The sequence below is a fragment of the Dipodomys ordii genome, unplaced genomic scaffold (genome assembly GCF_000151885.1).
Source record: "Dipodomys ordii isolate 6190 unplaced genomic scaffold, Dord_2.0 Scaffold96, whole genome shotgun sequence".
Taxonomy (NCBI): domain Eukaryota; kingdom Metazoa; phylum Chordata; class Mammalia; order Rodentia; family Heteromyidae; genus Dipodomys; species Dipodomys ordii.
Window position 1 is genome coordinate 8,259,886 of NW_012267312.1, and position 5,814 is coordinate 8,265,699.

Genomic DNA, 5,814 nt, shown 5'->3' on the forward strand with positions numbered 1-5,814 from the left:
TTTTGGATCCATTCATCTGTGGTGGGGCATCTGGGTTGTTTCCATATCCTAGCTATTGTGAACAGTGCTGCAATAAACATCACTTTCATCTTTTTTTGTGTGCTTAATTTGAGCTAAGAGTCTCACAGACTTTCCTGCCCTGGATGGCTTCAAACTGTGATATCAAACCTCAGCTTCCTGAGTAGCTAGGATTACAGGTGTGAGCCACCAGGGCCAGGCTGCAGTTTAGTTTGCTCCTAGTTCTCCATTTCATGGTACTGGTTTACTAGCTGAGAAGCCAATTTCTGTGGGACAAAAAGACACGGATCAGGGAGCCTCCACCAGCCTTCTGGGATCTGATTTCTCCCCTTCAATGCCACCCATTTCTTTTCCTCCTGGCTGTACCTCAGGCTTTCCAGCCACCAACACCCGGGCTCTGGGCTGCATGGCAGGGGAACTTGGCAAGCTGGGTGCTGGTGGTTCATACCTATAATCCTAGCTACTCCGGAGGGTGAGATCTGAGGATCACAGTTCAAAGCCAGCCCCAGGCAGGAAAGTCTGTGAGACTCATCTCTGATTAATCACAAAAAAGCCAGAAATGGCACTATGGCTCAAATTGCTAGCCTTGAGCAAAAAGGTGCTCAAGGACAGTGCCAGGCCCTGAGTTCAAGCCCTAGGACCAACAAAAAAAATATGCATTGAGCAGTCTCCTTTGTCACTTTGTCCATATACCTATTTTCTCTGCTGACTGGGTCACTGCCCTTTTGATACCCCCTACAGTAGATTATGGCCACCAGTGATGGGGCCTATTCTGACTGTCTTGTGTAAGTCCTTGTTTTGTTTTGTTTTTTCCTTTCATCCTGCTGAAAGGAGGCATCCTTTCTTATAAGTGGCTCTACATGCCGGGTGGTGAAGGCAGATTTGGGTCAGTGTAAATATTAACTCACAGTAGGTTCCAGAGCTCTGATCAAGGCCCAAAGCTGCATTCCTGGGGCGGACCACCCCTGGGGAAGAACCTTTGCCTCTAATGTCTGGTCCTCTGTGGTGACTGCATATCCAGTCATCCCGCATCCTTCCTTGACATATCTTCTCATGTCAGTGAAGAGAGTAAGGTCTGGGAGCTTGAGGGGGCCATTTAATCAGATCAGGTGTACTTGAATACACTTTGTCTCTGTGGTCCTCACTGACATGGTCTGGAGGGGCCTAGGTGTGGTGGTAGGAAGGTGGCTGGATTTAGTATATATTGTTTCTAGTTTTTGTTTTTTTGTTTTTGCTGATCCTGGTGCTGGAACTCAGGGCTAGGCACAGTCACTGACCTTTTTTTGCTCAAGGCTAGCACTCTAGCACTTGAGCTGCAGTGCCACTTCCTGGTTTTTCTGAGTAGTTTATTGGAGATAAGAGTTTCTTGGGCTTTCCTGCTGGGACTAACATCCAACCACAATCCTCAGATCTCAGCCTCTTGAGTAGCTAGGATTACAGGTGTGAGCCACCAGTGCCCAGCTTTACCTGTATCCTTTGCTGTCCTTCAGGATGATCACTTTGTGGGGCACTTTTGTATTAATGTTTTGTGAAAGCTTATCAACTTTTCTTTTTTGGAAAAAAAATTAAAAGAAATTTAAACTTTATTTTTGCTATGCCAATCAAGAAAGTGAAAACAGTGATCTGCATATTTGGGAACTTGATCAAGCACTTAGTTTGGGACAATGAGGACTTAAAACATCTAAATCAAAAGGCATTGCCCTGCAACTTGTACTTTGAAACAATGATGATGTTTTCCCTTAAGCAACTTACTTTTTTCCCTCATAGCTGCAAATAGGATGTAGTACAGAACAGCTCACTTGAAAGTGCTAGAATCAGATGGTAAAGAATTCCATAAGGGGCTGGGAAGGTGGCTCAGTGGTACAGTGCTTACCTTTCATGCATGAGGCCCTGGGTTGGATTCCTCAGCACTACATAAGCAAAAAGAAAAAAGCCGGAAGTGGTGCTGTGGTTCAAGTGGTAGAGCGCTAGCCCTGAGCTGAAGAGCTGAGGGACAGCACTGAGGCCCAGAGTTCAGGTCCCACAACCGGACCCCCCCCCGCAGAAAAAAAATCCATAAGCCATCCCACTTACATTTTCTATTATAGCACTTGACAAATCAAGCATTCTTGTAAGCATTACATCCTAGCCAGGCACTGGTGGCTCATGTCTGTAATCCTCACGAGGCTAAGATCTGAGGATCTTGTGAATTCAAAGCTAGCTTGAACAGGAAAGTCGGTGAGACTGACCAACCACCAGAAAACCGGAAGTGGTAATATGGCTCAAAGTGGGAGGGTGCTACCTTGAACAAAAGAGCTCAGGGATAGGGCCCAGGCTCTGAGTTTTAAGTCCCATTACTGTCAAAAAAAGTAAAAAGTAAAAAGATTCTTGTTCCTGTAGTTCCAATGTTGTGACATCTGCCTCTTGATCATTGTGAATGTTTTCAGCCATTTGCCGTATCTATAAGATGATATCCTCTGACACACCCAATGACTCAAAGTTCATTGGGGTTCCAATTGAAGTCGGAAATCTTGGCAGTGTGTCCCCCATGAATGAACACAGGGGTTTCAGAGGCCTCTCTTCTGCATTCTGCATCCTGCTGATTGCTCTTCTCCAGTTTTGCTTAAATCCCATACATTCAGGCGGCGATCAGTACCACTTGAAGCCAGAATGGTTTCATTACGTGAAGACCAGTGGACCTGAAAAATTTCATCCTTATGAGATTCAAAGGTATAGAGTTGGTTATTATTATTAGCCAGTTCTGGGGCTTGAACTCAGGGCTTGGATGCTGTCCCTGAACTCTTTTGCTCAAGGGTAACACACTACCACTTTGAGTCACAGTTCCACTTCTGGTTTTCTTGTGGTTAATTGGACTTTCCTTCTGGGATGGCTTTGAACCTTGATCCTCAGATCTCCGCCTCCAATAGCTTTATCCTGAGTAGGATTATAGGTGTGAGCCACCAGTATCTGGTTAAAGGTATGGAGTTTTAACTTTAAGTTACACAGGTCCTACAAAGCTATGGTCTTATCCGAAGAGCCGGTTGCTAGAAGCAATTCACTATAGGGGTGGAAAGAGAGACAATTGACCTTAGCGGTGTGCACATCCACCAAGTGGCTTTGCTCACAGGTGGTATTAGACCTGGTGTCCCATATCACAAGTTTCTGATCATCAGCAACAGATCCAAACAGTGACTCATGCCACAGATGCCAGGGCACATCTTTAACAACAGACAACAGCAGAGTGGCCAGTAGAGATTGCATTGGCATCCACAATTTGGCCTTTTTTTTTTTTGTCACAGGGCTTGAACTAGGCCTGGGCACTGTCCCTGAGCTTTTTGTTTTTGTTTTTGTTTTTTTGGTTTTGCCTGTCATGGGGCCTGAGCTTTGGGCCTCGGCGCTGTCCCACAGCTCTTCAGCTCAAGACTAGCACTATACCACTTGAGCCACAGCGCCACTTCTGGATTTTTCTGCTTATGTGGTGCTGAGGAATCAAACCCAGGGCCTCATGCATGCAAGGCAAGCACTCTACCACTGAGCCACCTTCCCAGCCCGTCCCTGAGCTTTTTTGTTCAAGGTTAGCACTCTACTACTTTGAGTTACCTCACCACTTCTTGCCTAAGCTTTTTGAACCATGATTCTCAGATCTCAGCCTCCTGAGTAGCTAGGATTATAGGTGTGAGCCACTGGTGCCCGGCCACATTTTTGCCTTCCTTTGATTCTGCATTTATTTATTTATGCCAGTCCTGGACTTGAACTCATGGCCTGGGCACTGTCCCTGAGCTTCTTTTGGCTCAAGGCTATCACTCTACCACTTGAACCACAGTGCTACTTTTGGCCTTTCCGTTTATGTGGTAGAGGAATCAAACCCAGGGCTTCATGCCTGCTAGGCAAGCACTCTGTTACAAAGCCACATTCCCAGACCTGATCCTGCATTTATATCCCACGAACAGAGAATATGGTTATCAGAGTCACTTAGGAAATGTCTACTCAAATTAGAGTTCCAATGAAAACCATAACCTTCCTTTTGGTAACCTCTTAACCTAAGATCAGGATTACAGTCTCCACTTGGGTCTGGCTTAGCAGAAAAAAAGAAAAAAAAGCCAGAAGTGGCGCTGTGGCTCAAGTAGAGCACTAGCCTTGAGCTGAAGAGCTGAGGGACAGCGCCCAGGCCCAGAGTTCAGGCCCCACGACTGGACCCCCCTGCAAAAAAAACAACCTACAGATCAGAAGATGGCATATTTTTTTGTTGTTGTTGGTCGTGGGGCCTGTACTCTGGGCCTGGGCGCTGTCTCTCAGCTCTTCAGCTCAAGGCTAGAGCTCTACCGCTTGAGCCACAGTGCCACTTCTGGCTTTTTCTGCTTATGTGTTGCTGAGGAATCGAACCCAGGGCCTCTACCATTGAACCACCTGAGGAATCGAACCCAAGCACTCTACCATTGAACCACCTTCCCAGCCCCAGAAGATGGCATTTTTGTAGCAATGATGTGAGGATTCTGCCACAATGTGTAACGAGCATGGTTTATTCTTCCTTCATGATTAGTCTTTTTTTTTTTCCTGGTTCTGGGGTTTGAACTCTGGTCCTGGGCACTGTTCCTGAGCTGCTTTTGCTCAAGGCTAGCACTCTTTCACTAGAACTACAGCTTCATTTCCCGCTTTTTCTGAGTAGCGTTTTAGAGATAACAGTCTCGCTGACTTTCCTGCCTGGGTTGGTTTTGAACCATGATCCTCAAATCTCAGTCTCCTGAATAGCTAGGATTACAGGGGTGAGCCACCAGTACCCAGCTTCATGGTTAATCTTAATCTCACATTCAATTTTTCCTGTCCTAGAACCAAAGCTACCAAATTCACCCTTGCCACTGTGACATTGGGAAGTATCAAACTGGGCATCATCATTGGGAATATAAACTCGTGCAACCACAGGATGATTCTGTGCATCAGAGTTATGCATTCCCAGCACCAGCCATTGAAGAGCATAACCCTTTCCTTCTGGCGTCATCATTTCAGGAAGCCACTGAACGTAAGATTGGGCCACGGAAAGAGCACAGGTCATAACCAGGTCAGAAAGAAGTGGTATATTCTTCCAGATTTTATATTCTTTCTTTTTTTTTGTTGTCAGTCATGGGGCTTGAACTCAGGGCCTGGGTGCTGTCTCTAAGGTCTTTTGCTCAAGGCTAGTATACTACTACTTTGAGCATAGTGCCACATCTAGTTTTCTGGTGGTTAATTGGAGGTAAGAGTCTCACCAACTCTCCTGCCTGGGCTGGCTTGGAACTGTGATCTTCAGATCTCAGCCTCCTGAGTGGCTAGGATTACAGGTATGAGCCACAGGCACCTAGTGAGATTTTACATTCTTCATGGATGACAGGTTCCTACACAGTATCTTCAAACATCTTTTTCCTCTCCTCTCTTTCCTCTTGCGTTGTGTTGTTTGCCCCTTCTTATCACCTCAGACTCTTCTCGCTAGTAAGAGCAGCTCAATTGCTGGCACGCTTGCTTTTCCTAGGAGCAACATACACTACTAGCTGTGGAAGCTGGAGCTCTGTCTTGCTGCCTCCTTTTCTGTTGCCTCTTCCTGGCTCGCAAGTACCCACATCTAAGGTAATGTTCTCTCTCTTCCTCTCTTACCATCATGGTAACTGAGTCTGAAGACATGGAGGCCATCCTGCTGCCAGAGGGACTGATTGCTTGTAAAGGTAAGCCACCAGCTGCTACCCCAGTCCAAATTCTTGGGTAAGGGCTCTAAAGGCCATCCAGATTTTTCTTTTATCTTATCTTTTCTTTTTTTTCTGTCCTCCCTCCCTCCCTCCCTCCCTCCCT

The 5,814-nt window shown here is 46.2% G+C and overlaps 1 pseudogene; it reads right to left on the reverse strand.

Annotated features, from left to right (window-relative positions):
- Window positions 1-236: 236 nt before the first annotated feature.
- LOC105993472 lies at window positions 237-5,658 on the reverse strand (annotated as a pseudogene).
- Window positions 5,659-5,814: the final 156 nt, after the last annotated feature.